At 43.0% G+C, this 19,568-nt stretch overlaps 1 protein-coding gene and 1 non-coding gene across 4 annotated transcripts in view; one reads left to right on the forward strand and one right to left on the reverse strand.

Annotated features, from left to right (window-relative positions):
• LOC146185633 (cholinesterase-like) overlaps positions 1 to 19,568 on the reverse strand; it is a 47,818-nt gene that overhangs the window by 7,138 nt on the left and 21,112 nt on the right. The window lies entirely within an intron of this gene.
• Positions 8,286 to 8,358, forward strand: TRNAS-UGA (transfer RNA serine (anticodon UGA)). The gene has a single exon. It is a non-coding gene; the product is annotated as a tRNA-Ser (tRNA).

Consider the following 19,568-nt stretch of genomic DNA (forward strand, 5'->3'; position numbering starts at 1 on the left):
CGTAACTTTCACGAGGTGTTGTACTCAACTGAAATCGATTATAGGTCAGTACAGTTCGCTAAATCAGCGTGAGACAGCACCATTCACAATGGCGAAGTGCCTTTAGCTATATAATGACCTGCATTCGGTATTGGGCTTGCTAACGACGAGAATACACCAGTGATCAAAAATTACCTGCCTGAAATAGGTACGAGCAGATGTGCTCACTTCTCCCGGGTAAAGCAAGAGGATACCTTGCCCATACAACCTGTGAGCACAACGTTCTTATCCCCTAATACACAACACGTCACCTTCTACACAGCTGTGATCAGAAATACTTGCAAAACTACGCAGAAGTGAATGGAAAAGCTTTTTTCGCGGAGCAAAGATTGTCACTCTAGCCTCTGGGGTGGTAAGATCGATGTAAAAATACAAACCATTTTAGCCGGCAAAGACAAGCATGTTCTTGTATGGCCCTCATGGTGGTAATGAAAATAACACTGCGTTTGATACAACGACGCCTTTCATACTTATTCGGCATTGTGCCACCACGCGTCGTCAGGACGCAAACGGCAGAAAAGACAAGCGATATAGGCCCAAACTTGTCGGCTTGAGGCGACAACCCAGACCAATGCTCTCTTTCTCTCTGAGTTTAAACTATCTGAAAACACAATAACCTTAAAGACTGGGCTAATTGGTGAAATGCAGCGTCTGGAAGGAAATATACAAGAACGATGACGTAACAATCGGGTTGACTTGTAGATGATGTCTGAAAAGCAGAACGTTTGCGTTATCTAGAGCGAAACTACATGAATTGTAAACCTGAAGCCAACAGCGTTGCACTGTATCCGCATGATAAATATGCACTGCGTGGCAAACATGACGTCTATTTGCGTAAATTGAAGAAAATGTTTCCATATACTGACGGCACCGCCAGTGGAACCCTCTCGTAAACACGACTATGCTGCATGATTTGGGCTCCTTAATATTATCCTTCACTAAATTATCTTCCTACTTGTACAGCATGGGACTTTCTTCTAAAAAAGTATGGTAGGTGTCATCTTGGCAATCGAGTTTAAGATGAGAGGACATGCTCGTCGAGGATACATACCGGTGCTCCATTAAGCTACTCAAAAGAAAGAGTGCGAGGCATCATACCCGCTTCTTCAACACAATCTACATGCAAAGGTTTCCTAGCTTCGTGCTATCTTTCTTGAGACTGTTGTAAGCTTAGTAATTCGTCAAAGGAATTCTGCATCAAGAATTTGTATCGCATTTTAACCAAGCGGAGGTCATGCGGAGATTTATCGTCGCAGATTTCTCAGTTGTAGCTTTACACCGCGCGCACAATCCTCCCAAACATCAGAATCGACCACATGAGAGTTTCAGGATACTAATGCGTCTGTAATCAAATGCGCAGCTAACAGGATTTTTATGCCTCTAGGGGCTTTTCATTCGCGAATATCATTGCACTGTAATGATGGCGTCCTGCATCGTCTCTCGTAGTGATGACAGCAAGGATTATATAGCTCAACGAGACTTGTCTTTTAACCTCTCAATGCAGCGTTAGTGTTTGGGCCTTTATGTTAGATCAAGCAGGTTACTGAATAACAATCAATAAAGGTATTGCAGCGGAGAATGAGCCTACTATTTCAGTCTGTATTGCGCAATATAGAGCACAGAAATAACCCTTAATCTTGTGTAAAAATTTCTTCACTTTTTGTTTGTCCATAGACATATTGCTTTTCGCCATACTGAATACTTTTATATGTTATAAAATTTAGCGCTGCTTATTATTTTCTAAGTAGCTTGTTGCATTGAACTATATGTAAGCAACAAGTATTGATCTATATAATCATCATCATCATCATCATCATCATCATCATTATCATCAGCCTGACTATACCTACTGCAGGGCGAAGGCCTCTTCCATATTTCTCCACTTAACCCGGTTATGTGCTAGCTGCATCCACTTGACCCCTGCGAACTTCCTAATCTCATCCGCCCACCTAACTGTCTGCCGCCCCCTGCTACGCTTTCCTTCCCTTGGAATCCAGTTTGTTACCCTAATCGACCATCGGTTATCCTCTCTTAGCACTACATGTCCTGCCCATGTCCATTTCTTCTTCTTAATTTCCACTAGAATGTCGGTAACTTGAGTTATTTCTCTGACCCACTCTGCACGCTTCCTATCTCTTAATGTTACCCCTACCATTTTTCGTTCCATAGCCCTCTGGGTTGTCCTCAACTTAAGTAGAACTCTCTTGGTTAGCCTCCACGTTTCAGCGCCATAGGTGAGTACAGGTAAGATGCAACTGTTATATACTTTCCTCTTTAGCGATACCGGTAAGCTGCTAGACATAATCTGCGAGTGCTTGCCAAATGCTTGATCTATATAAAGAGATCTAACCTTATATTGAAGTACCAATTTTACGTACACAGTTTTTCTGCAGATATGTAATGTTTCAGCCCTGAGGGTAATAAGAAATCCAGTAATTTTGTTCACACGTGCCCCTGCTTTACAATGAACTGAACGTTTATCGGTAGCTTTCAATTTCTTCTAAGCTGTAACCGACAGTCCACCTCCTTGAATATGATTCTGAACCGCGGATGAAAGAACAGAATTCAGAACCGCGCACCACTGCTACTTGTCAATGTGTCTGGATTACTTGTTCGCCGTTTCGGCGTTAGTGTTTCAACAAAATAAGCCATAGACTGATTACCTGATATTTCTGCGTCTGCGTCGTGTGGCCTCATGCAAATTGTGGAAACGTTGGTGTACTTGCAAATGCTTCCTATTTAATGACTTGAAATTAGTCATAGATAACTTCACAAACAGCAGTGCAAAACTAAATTTTTATAACAGCAATGAGAAAATTCCAATCCCACAAAGGTAGAAGCAAGTGAACCTGATTTCTACGTTGTTTATCCCAGAGATGTAGAGCCTGGTTAGCATGCGCGGTAGTTTTTACTCATTCTATCGCGTTTATAGAGCACGTGGTCACGAATCCATGCAGACACTTTAAGCATTGCGAAGAGGGTGATAGTAAGCAGCAAAAAAGGGTCAAAAAATCACATTCGGATTCCCCAGCTAGGGAATAATCGCGTGGTTAGAACGCTTCATATCGCCGTTTCAAGCCATAACGTTAAACTTTCTATCAAAAAGGAACAAAAGCACGTTTAGCATACCTCAGAAAAGGTCTGTACACGTCGATGATGCATCCGCACTCAATGCGCGAGTAGGACAGATAATGTAGCGGATGATTCCTAAGGCCACAGTGCACACTCAAAATGGACTTGCTCCACTGTTGCTTTCGAGCTCCGTAGAAAAACGGTGACAGGATTGAATGTCATCATCAACACAACGTTTTCCTGCTAGTTGCGTTGGTCAAGTTTGCAAACGTATCATGGCGGTTTCGCAAACAAAATTTCAGATTTCAGTAGGGCTATTATTTTCCCTTTCTAAGCTGAACTTTTGAGGCCCTTCATCCTTTAAAATGTCACTAATCGCTGGCTTTGCTTCTTCGAACATGCAGCATTGTGCAACGTAACATCGCTCTTGTCCGAGCTATGTGACAGCCTGAGGTAGACGACACAAGCAACAGCTGTGTCTAACCTTTGTTCTAACTCCCGTATTGATGGCTTTGTCCGGCTCGCTACTGACCGGTAAGGAGATACAGATGCAGTGCCTGGTAAGGGGCAACTGGCGAATGAATCCGAAACTGAAATAATTAGTGAGCGAGAGAGAAGAGGACCAACCACACGCTTACAGCTGCCAGCTTACGGTAATGAATTTGTTTACGCCCCCGAAAGCGCGCATACCCTCTGTGTCAGATAAACAGTTCTGCGGTGCACGTCAAAGAAATTTCTTTTTCGAGAAATGCGGATAACAACACCGAGAAAAAGAGAAATGAGAGAGAGGCTAGCGAGAAGTGGTGATGCTGGCAGAAACTGGAAACGGGTGATCTTTTTGTGCACCGCTCGCAATGACGCAAATGGAGAGGGTGAGTGACCTGTTGAACCAAACACGACTATACAGTGTATGCGCCTCTAAATGAAACTTACTGTGATGCGGCAGTTTCGACGGAGCCTTGCGCAGGCAACGGCACCTGCCACTGGCGACCAGGGATGCATAGAGTCGCGTGCGAGGGCTATGCCATGCGCAACCTTATAGAGGGCTTCCCAGCTTCGGATGTGGCTTTGTAGCAGGGAGCTTGCGAAGCCCGTGAGAGGGCGGAGCCAGACCTGTGTTCCCTCTGTGCTCATCGGAAGGGTTGTTAGCTTGGTGGTCGTACGGCCGACCCACACACCTCAGAATTTGCGCGTGTTTCTCAGTTGCGACGAATGGAAGGAGTGGAGGAAGACGGTTATCTTGAGCCAGGTAGTGTGCTCCCAGCCCTACAGCATTTCCTTGTGCATACATATTTTTTTGCTAGAACTGCGGCCGTTCGCTGGGATTGACTTCTTTGTAACGAAACTTGCGCAGCAGTTCTATTTATTGACATTGCACTGAGCATAATGACATGAGCTATAGATTTTGGTTCATGGGGGCTCATCAACTTAGCGAAAGGATCTTTGTAATCATACATTCAACCACACAGGCAAATTCTGTTCAGGAAACATTTCACATCACACCAGGTGTATTCCGCGAGAGTCTTTTGAGCCACCTTGATAGCATACCTATAAGCATTTTCAGTATGCCGAGGGGCAAAATTACTGTGCTGAGAAGGCGGAGCTCGGCAGCTCTCTAAACTAAAAGGAACGGTGGAGAAAATAATGACAAAAAATATTTGGAAAATATGCCAAGGCAGCAAGAAATGTTTTTAGTCACCTGGCCTACGGAACTATGGGTGTAAACGTGGAAAGGTAGCCCTCCACTTCTTATCGAAGCGACATATTTTTGAATTCTTGAACTTTATTTGAACCTTTTCATAAAAAGTACACATGCAACTCTGCTTCAATTCTCTCAACTTATATTGCAGTCTGTCATCCATTCGTAAGCGTTTGAAAATAGTTTTCTCTTAGGTGGAAAAAAAGCAATAGCTCTGAAATTATATACCGACCGTTCGTGACAAGCGAGAGCAATATTTTTTTGCGGCACAGTGCAAGTGATGACTAGTCTTTTTTTTCTGGTTAATTTAAAGTAACTAACATGTGTAATTTTCATGCAGTATTTAATGAGTATACTGCACTTTCTCAAATAAACAAGGATGCGAATAATTCAATATCACGGCATAATTTTTGACAATCATAAATCACAATCTAGATTTAGGCTGTAGTAAACGAATTATGTGGTGTGATGGTCAGATGGGCTAAGAACAAAAATACAAAGTTTTCAAATGGTATATTGAACCAGCACCTCCTATAGAAGAGGCGCAGATCCAACAGTCTCTTTTTTTAGATATTAAACTGGAGCCGTCATTACCCGTTTACCCTAAATAGGAGCCGAGCTCAAGTGCGCCAAATGTTCTTGCCATTCCCAATTTATTAAAGTTTTTTTTTTGCTTAAACTAGGTAATAGTATTGATGATTCTTCCATAGCACAGCTATGTGGTTGTTTTAAACACCTAGTTATTGTTCCCACAGTAAGACTCAAGGAAGTATCATTACTTTGCGGTGATATCCTGGTCTTTCGACATTTTTCAAAAATGACAAACTAGTTTTTAACGAGCGTTTTATTATGATAGTCACGAGTTTTCCACAGTTGCTGATAAAAAAAGGAAATAAATTATAAAGCTCCAAAAAAGCAAAACCTAAAACGTTTCTTATGATGTGGACCAAGAAAGACACGTGAAGAATGAAAACGTATAACGCTGCCAGTTATGCGCCCAGCAACACGCCGCATCCTTGTCTTCACGCTCCCATTGCGTCCTTGAGGCAAATCAACGCCTTCCTATTTTTATTCTCGTTTTCTTCATTTTTATTGTCCAGGCCTATATGCTAATGGCTTCTTGATAACAAACTCTCGCATTTCTTGGCAGGCTCGGATTCTTCACGCGGTTGCTGTCCAGCGAGTTGCGTCATTCGTGCTCTGGTTTCACAAACACAAGCAAATAAACAAGATAGACAGGTCTTGCAGCGCGGTGAAAAGAAGGGCACGGGCGAATGTCATCGAACGTTGTCTAGACGACCGCCTGACAAGACCTCTTTCTTAGTTTTTTTTTTACTAGAATGGCTTAGTCTTCAAATGCATAGCGCATTTGATATCAAAGTCCGTCCAGCGCTTATATTGGGTACTCAGGTGCGTCATGACTGCACCATTTCAATTGGTCGCGTATTGGACACTGATTATAAGGCAACTACGCTGCCTCAAAACTAATGGCGATGGTGGAATCATCCGGTGTGGACAAACCTCTTGCCTTTAATGTTTATCCTGCATACGAATAGAGTAGTAACGACTACCACGGAAATCCATTTGTACCCATTCTTGGCAATATTTAACAAAATATACAAGCACCACGAGGAAGGACCTGTGAACCTATTGATCGGTGTAGTATAATCTTACAATACGCCAGAAAACTGAGCCAAAGCACTTCCGTTGAAAAAGCAGCCTTGCCCTACATTTCTGGGTATGACAGCAGGCAGGACTGCTTGCTGCGAAATGGGGCGCTTCCGAAGCTCCCCAGCACCCTGCTTTGCTGTTTTCTCCTTGATTGATGTTGCTTGCTAACCGCTCCTGTTTGTTATGCGTCAGCCCTAGTTTAGTTTGGCGCACATCAAGAAAATCACCGCAACCGCCGTGTTTATCTTGCATGTTACTGCTTCTTTAGAAAGCTTCCAGACCGAAAATAATCCAATGAGCAGTTAAAGCGAACTACGTTCTGAACAGCTACCATTTCAAGTGCTTCGAAACGGCTTAGCTCGCGCTACCCTGAAAGGACAGGTACAACTTCTTCCTCTGAAGCCAGCGTGTTCGTCGTGAACTGCTATCATAAGGCAGTAAACATCACTGATGCTTGAATCTCCATGTGGCTGTGTGTCAGATTAGTAAAAGCTTCAAAGCAAGTGTTTCTGCATGAGTTTTTCCGGCCCACTTTAGGCCGTTGCTGTGTGGACAGCCAACCACAAGTACGCACAAACCTGCTCTTTAGAGGCGCTTTGTTGCATGCCAAGGTCTTTTTGCAAGCCTAATAATAACACCAGCAAATTACCATTTGACCTCGGTGGAGCAGTTGGGCACATGCTATTACTGAGCGGGAAGTTGTTCTCGTCACATCAAGTTGTCTTTTGCATACTCTTTCACCATAATTTCAATGTGAAATATATATGTGCTGCAATATGAGAACAAGCAGCATATGTTCCTTCATAAATTTATTCACACTTTCAGCTAGAAAACGGGAGAGCTACACGTGAAAAATTAACTTCACGACATCCGGATATATTTCTCTGTAGCCTCTTCGGCGCCTCCTGTCATCCCACGTCGCCATGTTCAGTAGTGAACCCAGAATGAGATATTACCTGCGCTTTTCCTTTCCTTAGAACAGCCTCCCAAGCCGAAAAGCAAGGTTGTCGTCTCTCTTCTGCTAATGCCATGTGGCGCTTACGGAAAATTAGTTTTTCGGTTACAGCGCCTGTAATGCTGCTAACATGCAGGGTAGCCGCTCAAAAGCTTGTGAAAGTATAAGTACGTTTTGAAAGATACATTGAACTTTTCCCAAACTTGCGTGACTATAAACAGCTCGCAGGTGCTGCTATTCCGCTCACACCAGATGTGAACGAGAAGTGCCATGTTAGTCGCTTCTCATCTGCGACTAAAACAAGCTTGACAGCAACTGGCACGGAAAAAGTGCGGTTATAAATAAAATTCAGCGATAAAATATTCCTTTTCATTGAAATGGTCTGCAGCGCATATCAAAACTGAGTTTTAGGCTGTGCGTATATATATATATATATATATATATATATATATATATATATATATATATATATATATATATATATATATATATATAAATGAAGGGGAAATGAGGGCATTCGTTATAATACATGAAGCAAAGAAGCCGACAGTCGGCGAGGCCAATGAATGCATTGGGGGTTGTACTTATTGTCCCTTCTTTATTTTTTACTTCGATAATCACATAAATTACTAATGTAATCTGTTTAGAGGAAAGAGAATTAAACACAAAGTAGAAGAAAAAACAACGTGCCGATGGTGGGAACCGAACCAACGACCTCCGAATATCGCGTCCGGTGCTCTTCCAACTGAGCTACATCGGCCGCTGTCCCCCGGCTACTTTTTTGGGTATTAATGTTGTCTGTATACGAACCTTGAGAGTGAAGCAAAAAAAGTAGCAGGGGGGACAGCGGCCGATGTAGCTCAGTTGGAAGAGCACCGGACGTGATATTCGGAGGTCGTGGGTTCGGTTCCCACCATCGGCACGTTGTTTTTTCTTCTACTTTGTGTTTAATTCTCTTTCCCCTAACCAGATTACATTCGTAATTTATGTGAGTATCGAAGTAAAAATTAAAAAAAAAAGAGAGTCATAAAGTACAATCTCCAATGCTTTCCTTGGCCTCGCCGACTGTTGGCTTCTTTCCTTCATATATATATATATATATATATATATATATAGGAGGAATGGAGGATTACTGTAGTGTGGTAATCTTCATCGATATAACCACTGACAATATATATATATATATATATAAGTACTACGTGTAGCTGCGTAAATAATGCTATCATGCTCCTGATTTCAGGTGTAGATATCGCCACTCAACTCAGGACCTCCTTGAAATATTTTATAGTGTTCTGACTGCAAACCAGATGATGGATATCCACTTTTCTGGTGTCTAGTCATGTCAGATGAAATGCAATGCAGATGACATCGTGTACGAAAAATTTCACATCAAAAGTATCCTCCTGTATGACTGCTGCGATTGTTCACTATTGACAAAAGACGCCAGTGAAAGGTAGATTCTCAGCAGCATTTTGTATTTACGTGCACTCAGCAGGAATTTCTGCCAGATATGTTTTGTTCAACTAAAATTGATATGAATTGACTACTCCGCGACTGTGTCGAAGAGGCAGCCAAAGCAAATGACGGGGACCGGTGAGAGAGCTAAAAAATAAAGAAGACGTCATTTAACTCAGAACCAGCACAGACAATGGCTGCCTTAAGTGTCTACTTTTAGAAGACTAAAGCAGTAACACGATCTTATTATCCAGTGTTATTTAGACAGTCTGAAAGAATGCCTACAAAACATAGAACTACATTTTTCTAAGTGCTAGGAAAGGCTCTTCCGACACGACACCAATACACCCGATGTTCTACACATTAACCTCCTACCTGACAACGTTACATGAAATGGCATTTCGGTCACATGGCTACTTACCCTCCATTTCTCATTACTCCTGATTGATATTGGTCTCATTTCTTCGCGTTCGCCCAACTAAAGTTTTGCTTCAGTTGAACAAAATTTCCCTGGGAGTGCCTCAAAATTTCAACGGAGCATGAGAACGAAACAAAACTCGCAACGTGTGCGCTGAGGGAGTGGATGCGCATCAATACAGCGTGAGCGCTCGTGGAACAACCTGCTGACCAGTTCTTGACCATGTTTTGTGTGTCCCCTGCACGTGGCATCCATCGCTGCCGCCAGTAAGTATATTGTTTCTCTGACAAAGGCTGCTTATCTGCTGGAATATAAAGCTGAAAAATTGGAGCCCTGACTGATGTAGCCTTGAAGCAGAATTATGGTGAGAAATAACATATATTTTTGATGTTTTTCCCTTTACCCAGAACACGTATTATGTAATAAGAGACTTAAGCCCGTAGCCCAACCGCTGCAACCTTGCTTCCATCTGGAGACAAAATGCAAGACGCCCACTGTGCAATATCTTAGCATATTAAGCAACAGCAGCTGTCGAAGTTATTTGGCTCTCTTTTTTACGGCTTCCCTCATACCCTCAATCGAACTGGGACGTTAAACTTTTCAAACAAACAAAAATGGCCAAACCATCCTTCTATGAACATGTTTACGCGATCTCCCGAAAGCAATGTTGCTGAGGAGATAGCTGAGCTGGGTAAAAAACAACAGAGGCTACCGACCTCTGCTAGCCACTAGTCGTGCACTGAGCACGCTATCAGCTGGCAGAACGCAAGCAAAATAACGGTAGAGTGACGTAAGCAGCGACGTTTGCTGTGCATCTCGGTTATTAGAAAATGCTGGCTACAGGCAACTTTTCCGTCCGCGTTGCTTTGTACGCAGAGGGTAAAGTCCCTTATCTCGTATTCATAAAGAGATTTAGAGAAACCGTAGCTAGAAAACTCAGGGAAAGTAGTCATCGCACATTTGCCAGGTATGGATGACATTGTCAAATAAGACACTTGTTTAAAGCATTTCTGCTCCTTGTTTTTCACTCGTTAATAACAGAATCGCCTACATTTTCGCGGCTGCTAGAATTTTTTGATTGAGGTAAAAATGTAAAACTTTGATTGCGGGACAAGGGGCCCGATATTCCCAATGAACAACTAGTCGCTTCAGCTTCAAAATTTTGAGCAGTTCTCGTAGATACTGAAACAAAGTTTCAAAGAGTACACACAATTTTATTTTATAATTTGAAATTATCTCCATAACTACTTGAACTGAAGATGAATGCAGCATAGACGTTTCCGTCTATCTCTCTGATTTTTGCCATGTCTTGCACTTGAATTAATTCATCCTAAGGGAGCAACATAGATAGTTATTTAACTGTGCTTTATTTATAGCTTAAACGCCTGTATATGCGCTTGCTTGCGTTCGTCGTGTTAGTTATTGCACAGTCGGTGGTATAGTACATCATGGAGTATCTAGGCTTGGATAAATGTTAAAAATATCGCACCATCTGCAAGCTTATTCCTAGTTTTCGATTAAAACAAGCGAGAATATGTTAACGAAACCCATCTGTACATGGAAGGAACATGACCTAATTACGAAGATTGGCGCAGTGCATTTTGGTGGGGTGACCTTTTGGTCGATTCATTGAATGACAGGATTATAAGTCTCAGTCTGTGTTATGTTAACACTCTCTGCTTCAGAGAATACCTTACTTTTACCGTTAGATGGCAAGGGTCGGAACTCAGCACGAGCTTTTTTTCTAAGCTTTCGTTTTTTTGTTTAGCGAATTTGTGAAGTAACAGTTCCAAAATAAAATTAGCTGGGGTATAGCTTTAGTTAAACCCGGTAGGTTGCGTAATCAAAGCCGACGCAGCCTTTCTTTCTGTTCTTTTTTCTTCTTCTTCTCCTTCTTCTTTTTCTTCTTCTTCTGCTTCGGCGCGGCGTGGCTACAGACCGAGTTTACCCGACGGCTTGAAGAGGTACCCCATCTGCGGTCGATCTAAAGGTCAAACGTGGCTAACGGCCGGGTTTACGCGATGGGCTGAAACCTTGTATAGTATTGCCTACACAATAAATGTGCCACCTGACAGCCCGTTCTCACTCTGCAAAACATTTTCTCATCGCATATGAGGTCATGCGCAATGTTGCTAGGCTGAAACTGATGAAACCCAGAAATGTGGCGCAACAAACACGAACACAAGCGAAGAGACACAACACACGCGCACACTACCAACTGCTTTATGGATTTGAACACACTTCCTCTTCACCACTCCTCTTCTTCTACACTCAAGTACATCTTATCATCCTCCTCTTTGCCAAGGAGATAGTGATACTTTCTTCCCCGCAGAACATAAACATCGTCCAAGCATGGCAGTCACCAATTCTACGCGCACGTGCATTTCCACACCTATGCTTTGCCCAGCAGCTAATACCACGCTGGACAGTCACAAAGTCCACTACATGGTCACATAGTCACACACTAACAACCACCACCACACATGTGCAGTAGGACATGTCCATCCATGTCTCTTCGCTTGTCTTTGTGTTTGTTGCGCCACGTTTCTGGGTATTATGCAGCACTAACTAGCCCCTCAAGCTGTTATTGTGAAACTGATGAGGCGATATTGAGCAGAGCTAGAAACATCCTGCATACAGCTGCCACTATAAAGCGCCATCTGCGTCTGACACCTAACGGGGATCTTACGACTACAGAAAAATCGTCCGCGACACCGCGCATGATGTGAGGCATTTTATTAGGTAGTTTAGAAGAACTTCTTCTTGGGCGAGTTGGTGCATTGCTTTAAAGGAACCAAGATGCACTATAAAAAGACAGCCACAGGAAAAAGCCAAGGAGACAGACAGAGCGCTCTGTCTGTCTCCTTGGCTTTTTCCTGTGGCTGTCTTTTTATAGCGCATCTTGGTTCCTTTAATGTGAGGCATGCCGTCCGGTTTCACTCCGCTCGGCCAAGTGCACAATGGCACCTGTTGGCGGGGTAAGTGCCACTAGATGTTGGGGTGGGCTGTATTGCCGCATCACTGATGCATCTGTGCCCTAGAAAAGGGGCACGAAACTCCGTCTTGTAAAGTCCCAAAAAAACGCCCTCCTTTAAAAATTGCCAGGTGATCATTTAAGGGGCCTGAAGGCTTTGCATACACTCACCGCTTGGTTATATACGCCTCATTTTATAATTTTGGTCAGTTAAGAAATCTATGATATAGCTACCACTCCAATTTACGACATCCTCAAGCCTGTCTCATGACAAACGCGCAACGCTGAACGAATCACCTCTAAACTGAGCATCCAACGCCATGCTGGTAACATCGCCGTTCCCCTGTCTCTTGCGTCTTCTGGACTAAGCTTCACGAGTACGCACGTAGCAGGTGGTCCTTTGGTACAATCTGCCCCCCCCCCCCCCCCTCCGTTTAAGGTTCCCATTCCACAAGGACTTATTTTAAGCTATCTAGTGAGTCATCAACGACAACCCAGTGGCCCAAAAATGTCTGTGTCAGTTCGTGAAGCATTGGTCTCACCTATTCGAAAGATGGTAGCTTCTTAGACATAATACAACCCGAAATATGTTGATGAAAAGCCATCCGTGCGGTTTGCAACTTCTGTCGGGCCTTTTGGCAAAATGGCATCTTGAGAAAACATCTGCGTTCACAGTACGGAAGGGCGAAAAGAGCTCTCTTCTTCAGCCTGACGATTTCTTGGCGCTCATCGGTTTTTCTATATGTCTCACTGCGTCGCTCTACACCTATCCTAACCAGCTAAGGTGGGTTCTGACGTTCCTCTGCTACTCCTTAGGTCTTAATACTCAGTTCTACTCACGAAGGTGGCCAAGCTTTCCTGTAAGCAGAAGGCTGACAGGATCCTGTGGGATGCGATACCAGTGCCCCCTAAAAAAAAACTACCTGTAGCTCTCCACAGTTAGTGTCGCTTACATGTCCCACGCGCTTGTTTGATACGTTATATGTCGCACCCTGCCAGCCAGCATTAACCGACGCGACCCAAAAACTCTGATCAGAGACGTAGTTTTATCGTAGCTCGTCGCATATTGTCAGGCGCGCACGCGTGCTATGAAAATTTATTTTTGATCGATGGCAAACCACCTAACTAGATCCAAACCTAAATTTATTTTGAAGGATTCGCAGAACCAAGGTCGGATATTTGGTCTTCTCACTCTTGTGAAGGAATTTTTGAACAATAAGCTTTCGGAAAAAAAAGATGCAATGACGAATAGAAAAGTAACACGCCGAAGGAGGGAGTTACTGTGCTCTCGTTTTGCATGGCTTTCCGCATTCCTAACAGACATGCGGCACCAATTTTCGAATTTTGCAGCTTATCTTCAACTTCGGAAAGATTTCAAGGTTGAACGTGTACACATGTTCAAACACGCAAAGGACCGTATTACGAACAGCGATCATACCACAATCCTGTCACAAATTTATCCAACCGAACCGATCAGCCCCACAGCTATTGGCTGATTCTGACCAGCCTATATGTCGACCAATACAATCGAGGCCTAAGGGACAGGTTTGTGACAATTGTGATGTAATAAGCGCGTAGCTCGGTTCCAGCTTGTACCAGTGCCATGTCATATGAAATATGGCAAAGCTTTTCTGCAAAGATTACTAAGTCATAAAAAGCGCAGACTAAAACAGAATGAGGAGAGCACAAAATTGCTAATCTTCAAAGGCTCATTCGCAACTTCTCTGAAAATTTTCCAGCCCTAATGGACGTAACAATAACGTCAGTGCATTAATGGACTTACAACTACAGATTAAGATCCATTTGGGACACCTCAGCAAACAGCCCTTATCACTAGCACTTGCGAACTACATGCTCTGCGTCAGTGCATTATCCGATACTAAGCATTGGGGCTGGGTGTACTCTATCAGCCTCTATTGTCATTCTTATCGGGAAGCAACCAGGACACTCAAACGATATCGAGCACAGTGCCAACTTGCTCAATCTTCTAAGAATGAGCGCCAAATTGCTTTTGTTCTAGTGTAAACTGTGACCATCAGCTGGCATCACTGTGTCCGCAGCAGTATGACACCACCTTCTCAGCGAGCAGTAAAAAACGAAACGTTGATAAGATCTCAACGAGTTTAGGGTGTCAGGCCAACAAGTTTATCCTTTTTGAGCTTGTTGTTATTCAAGGTAAATGGGCGCAGAAAACATAACACCTTAAAATAATTGTTATAGGTAAGACGCGATATCAGTTTCTCGTTCGCATACATGCAGTTATTAACAAAGAGCACCGGAAGACTGGTTCTTACTCTACTCTCCCACCGCCAACGAGCAACCCGAGTCGGCAGCAGCTTCCAACATTCTTATATCACGTGATCTCGAAGTACAAACTGTCGAAGTATCAGTTCTTGATCATGTCAGCTGCCAGCTACCACCTGGCAGCTACTACCTGCCAGCTACTACCTGCCAGCGTCATACCCTTCAGTTTACACTCACACGCCAACGCATACGACGACACCAACGACAACACCAGAATTTCTCCGTTCATGTCCTTTTATGATGTCGCGTTAATGCCCTTGTCGTGTTTCAGAAGCTTTGCAGTCCTAGCAAGCTTATGATCCCCATTACTTACCTGAAGCCACCGCAAAGAACAATTACACTTCTATTTTGTCTTTGCGTGTTCGAGAAGTTCTACTTCGGGACAACGAATCTCTTGCTGTGCCTATCACATTCCCTGCAGCAGTACGTCTTATGTATTCATTTCGGGCTAAAATATTAGGGGACAGTCGAGTGTCACAAAGCACTGCAAAGATACTTAACTAAATTTTACTCATTAATTCTACCTCTTCAGTGAATATTTTTGGCCCTCAAAATGATAACACAACTATTTTGCATTCCTCAGCATCGCAACTTAAAATGAACAGCACTCTCATTCTTCGTTTGCTTTCGGTGACTTGATTACGTTCAGTAATATATTGCACCAAGTGTAATCTGGCATAGTGACCCCCTATATCCATCTGCACAAATTTCTGTGATTTGAACAAGTTTTATAATAATAGAATATTATGGTAGGCTCACAGCGCAACTCGAACATTTATAATGTCCTGAGACTCTGGAGCTAAGTGCACCGTTCAGCCTCTACCATATAACTCACGCACGCTTCACGCAGAAGCGAAAACTAGCATGTTATCTTTATGTTATGTTATGTTATGTTATGTTATGTTATGTTATGTTATGTTATGTTATGTTATGTTATGTTATGTTATGTTGTGTTATGTCATCGATTGGTATGGTACAGTGTGGTGTGGTATGGTATGGTATGGTATGGTATGGTATGGTATGGTATGGTATGGTAATTTTTATATGGTATAGTATGGTATGATATTGTATAGTATGGTACGGTACGGTACGGTACGGTACGGTATGGTACGGTGTGGTATGGTACGGTGTGGTATGGCATGGTATGGTATGGTATGGTATGGTATGGTATGGTATGGTATGGTATGGTATGGTATGGTATGGTATGGTATGGTACGGTGTGGTATGGTATGGTATGGTATGGTATGGTATGGTATGGCATGGTATGGTATGGTATAGCATGCTATGGTATGTAACGGTATGGTATGGTATAGCATGCTATGGTATGTAACGGTGCTTGATGTTTAACGTGGCAAAGCGACTCAGCCTATGATGTGTGACTTATCGGCGAGCTCTGGATTAATTTCGATGACCTGGGAATTATTAATCTGCACTCCCATCATACCGTACACTAGAGCCGTTTTCGATCCACATTCATCGAAGCGCGGCCACAGCGTCTAGGTTCAATTCTCGGCACTCCTGATCTTGCTCAACTGGGTAGCGCATTATCATGAAGCCGTAGGAGCAGGTGATGAGCAAAACTAATAATTAAAAAGCTTGAACTATCGGTGAATTGGAAGCAAATAACAAACTATAGATTTCTTTTTAATTTATGAAGTTGGGGTCAATCAGAATCAGCCTCTGGCACTGAAATGGCAATAGAACGTTGGACTCACGTTAGGCTCTTAAACCGGTGCGATGCCTCGTCACAGAATGCTAAAGACGTCCGTGTACTGGTGCCTAGAGATTGCGTCTGGCGCTCGACCTTAGCGAAATGTCATCCAGTTAGTGAAGCAATCGGCGATCAGTTCCCGAAGTCTGTTTCGACAGAAGCCAGTGTTCCCCCACGCCGCCATACGCGATTTTATATCACCGCACTCTTTAGTCACAGGCAGTTTCTCTCTGGACTGGGTTCCAATTCGCGGCGCGTCCTGACTGTTAGCAGTGCATGGCCTCTTTTCATTCTGTCACTTACAGCCAACCTGCATCTAATAAAAAAAAAGCTCCACGTGCTTTGGCAAGATAACGTGCTCTAGGTGTATAGACTTATCTCAGCCGATGAGGAGCAGCCCCAATGCAACCTTCCGACCTCACTGCAATCGCTCTTTACCAAGTACTAGAAATTGCTTCACACTTCTACGAGCCACTTTTTGATAACGCGATGTTATTTCTGCTGCACTGGATTCTGATCTAAGCTTGACCCTGATGCCAAGACCCTGCCTTTAGAGGGTGCTCGCTGTAGAAAGAGAGAAGCATTTATTTCCGGGGAAAAAACACAAGCGCTTCTCGGGTGTCCAATTGCGTGAAGCCCAAGCTTGCACAATTTGATACGCAGGTGGCTCTGTGTTGCACAAGAGCGTAAATGCTGTATAGACAGCGAGTTTTCTCATATCATCAGACGAATTTCCTTGTTCTTGTGACGTCTGTAAACATGGAGGAAGGAAAAACTAGGAAGGAGCGTGAAATCACGCGGCCAACCTTCGCAAGCCAAACGCCGAGGAAGCAGTTTCCTACCCCGTTTTTTCGCTCTCCCAGTCACTCTCAGTGTTTTGATGTCGGTATGTTTTAATGCACGCGTCTGCCTTGGCGCGGGAGCGCGGGGCTGTCTGCTGTGGCGAGCATGGGTTATCGCGCCGATTCCCCGGTGCTGCGCGCGCGGCAAACACCGCGCGGCGCCGATTGACGCATGCGCGATGCCCATCGGTAGTAGATATCCCCGCATGCTATCACGTGGTCTAATCACGCGGAGACCGACTCGCTCCCTTTTATTTTTTATGACTAGGCTTCAAGAGTATTGCCGCGCGCTCCCTCCTAGCTTTTCCTTCCTTGTCTGTAAACAAGAAAGAAGGAAAAGAAGGAGCAACGTTTGCAGGCATGTTCTCGCAACTAAACTGGCATCGCATTTCCAGTGATCCTCTTCTCCATCAGAGTGGGCCAACAAGAGGAAGCTTACACGCAACAAATGATTTTTTTACGCAAAACCGCGACACCTGCTGTAGCCGAGCACATGGCTCTTTTCCAACATTACAGCACTACTATATTCAAGTACCTGCTTCTTTTTTAGATCTGAAAGTTCTTAAGCAGTAAAGATAAAGGAGTATGCATACATCCTGGATACATCCATTCAATAAAACCGGAACATGTTAAGGTATAAAGGCTATCAACAGAAAAACCGAGTCCACGTTTTAAATTTGTTACCAGTAATGGAGCTCAAAATATTTAATGTCAAAATTAGCATTTTTAGTCCGTGAAGTTAGCTTCCTGCACTACCAATTTTGAAAACGGCGACATTGAGCGTAGTATTATCGCGTAAGATACCGTTCACCTCTTCTACGGCATCAAATAGACAAAGTGACGCCATTGTCTTAACCAATATGGGAATAGTTCACAACATGATGTGCATTGTATATTTCTTTTCAGCGCTTGCGTAATATCACGGAGGTAAAATATCGGGAAACAACAATATTTTTATGCCATTGTGTTTCAGGTATAAAAAGTAATAAGAACACGTTGCAAAAGAATGCACTGGGCTTTCACATTTGCATTTCAGACGCCATTCGCTTTTGTAACTATCACTATGGCATGGCTTTATCAAATTTCTCATTTGGACATGCTTTTTTTTACTCCGCAGGGATGTGAACATAGTGCAAAGGGATATGGTTAATCTTTTGTATATAATAAGTAAGTGCGGTAGCCATGCCAAATGAGCAATATTTTAGAATATAGGAGCAGTGCTCGTGATTCAGCGACAGGGGCTGCCTAGTTAATAAACTGCACAGCTCTTGTAATAATATGAATGTTTAAATGTAAGTGCAGAGTCGATCAGACCTGTATAGATCGCTAGAGCTGTCAGTTGAGGAACAAATTAGGTGCAATTTTAACGTAGCCAATTTGTTAGAGGCGATGTGCTTGTGCCTTTGCGGTTCGCATGACATTGCGGCTTCGTTTGACCCCAAGCATTCTCATTTAAACCAGTAGATACTTTAAACTTTCCCTTTACTTCTTCCACACAGCCCCGCTCGACCCCTTTATAAGAGTGTGAGCGACTCTGTACAATCTCTAAATCCGCAATTCTTAGTGCCGTGTGCTGAGTAACTGAAAAGTGGGTTCGTATATTGTCTTTAAAATTGCATTGTCGAAATACTATCGTTCGGTTGACAAAACAAAACATGAAGACATAATATACTTTGCAATGGTGCAATAGTATGACTAAATAAAGATTGGCTGACACTTGTTGCATGGTGTACTTGTCTATACTCCAGAGCAGCATAGTCTTGCGCTGCAAAGCTGATATATATATATAGTTTTGCTATTACTGAAAGTTGGTCTGTTTGACCGCAGTTATTTAAATGTTGAAGTTCCTTCTTCATGGCCAGTTGAGCGTCTTTCTTACTTTGTAAATATGCTAAAACTGTTGTGTTATCGGCATGCTATACTACAAGTGCTCTCTTTAAACAATCCAGCAAGTCACGTAAATGAAGAGCAAGGGCTCAATGTTTTGGTACAACTGTACTTGAAGGTCGAAAGGCTGGATCTTCATCGTCTACTGTCAGTGACAGTCTATGACTATATGAATAGCATTTTTAAAATATCAAGAACTTTATGGATTCATATCATTAACAATTCTTAAGCTGAATATATTAGTCGACTGTGGTGAATGCTTCACGGACATCTAAAAGATGCCCACTCTAATAATGTCATCCAGACATCCATTAAAGTCCGACACAGGGGTACTCTTGCAGTCATCTTGTTCGTAAACGATGCTGGTGAGAGAAATAAATGGTGGCCTTATCTGAAGATTTCTTGACACAATGTACCTCTTTGAAAGTGATAACGCGACTGTGGATGGAAATTGGTCTAAAATTTACATTTTCATTAGGATCCCCAATTGATATATTTTAATACTTCCGCCACCTACGCATTAGGACAGGTAGCTAAGTAA

This window comes from Amblyomma maculatum, chromosome 6 (assembly GCF_055883805.1).
Source record: "Amblyomma maculatum isolate TAMU_Amacu chromosome 6, ASM5588380v1, whole genome shotgun sequence".
NCBI classification, from domain to species: Eukaryota; Metazoa; Arthropoda; class Arachnida; order Ixodida; family Ixodidae; genus Amblyomma; species Amblyomma maculatum.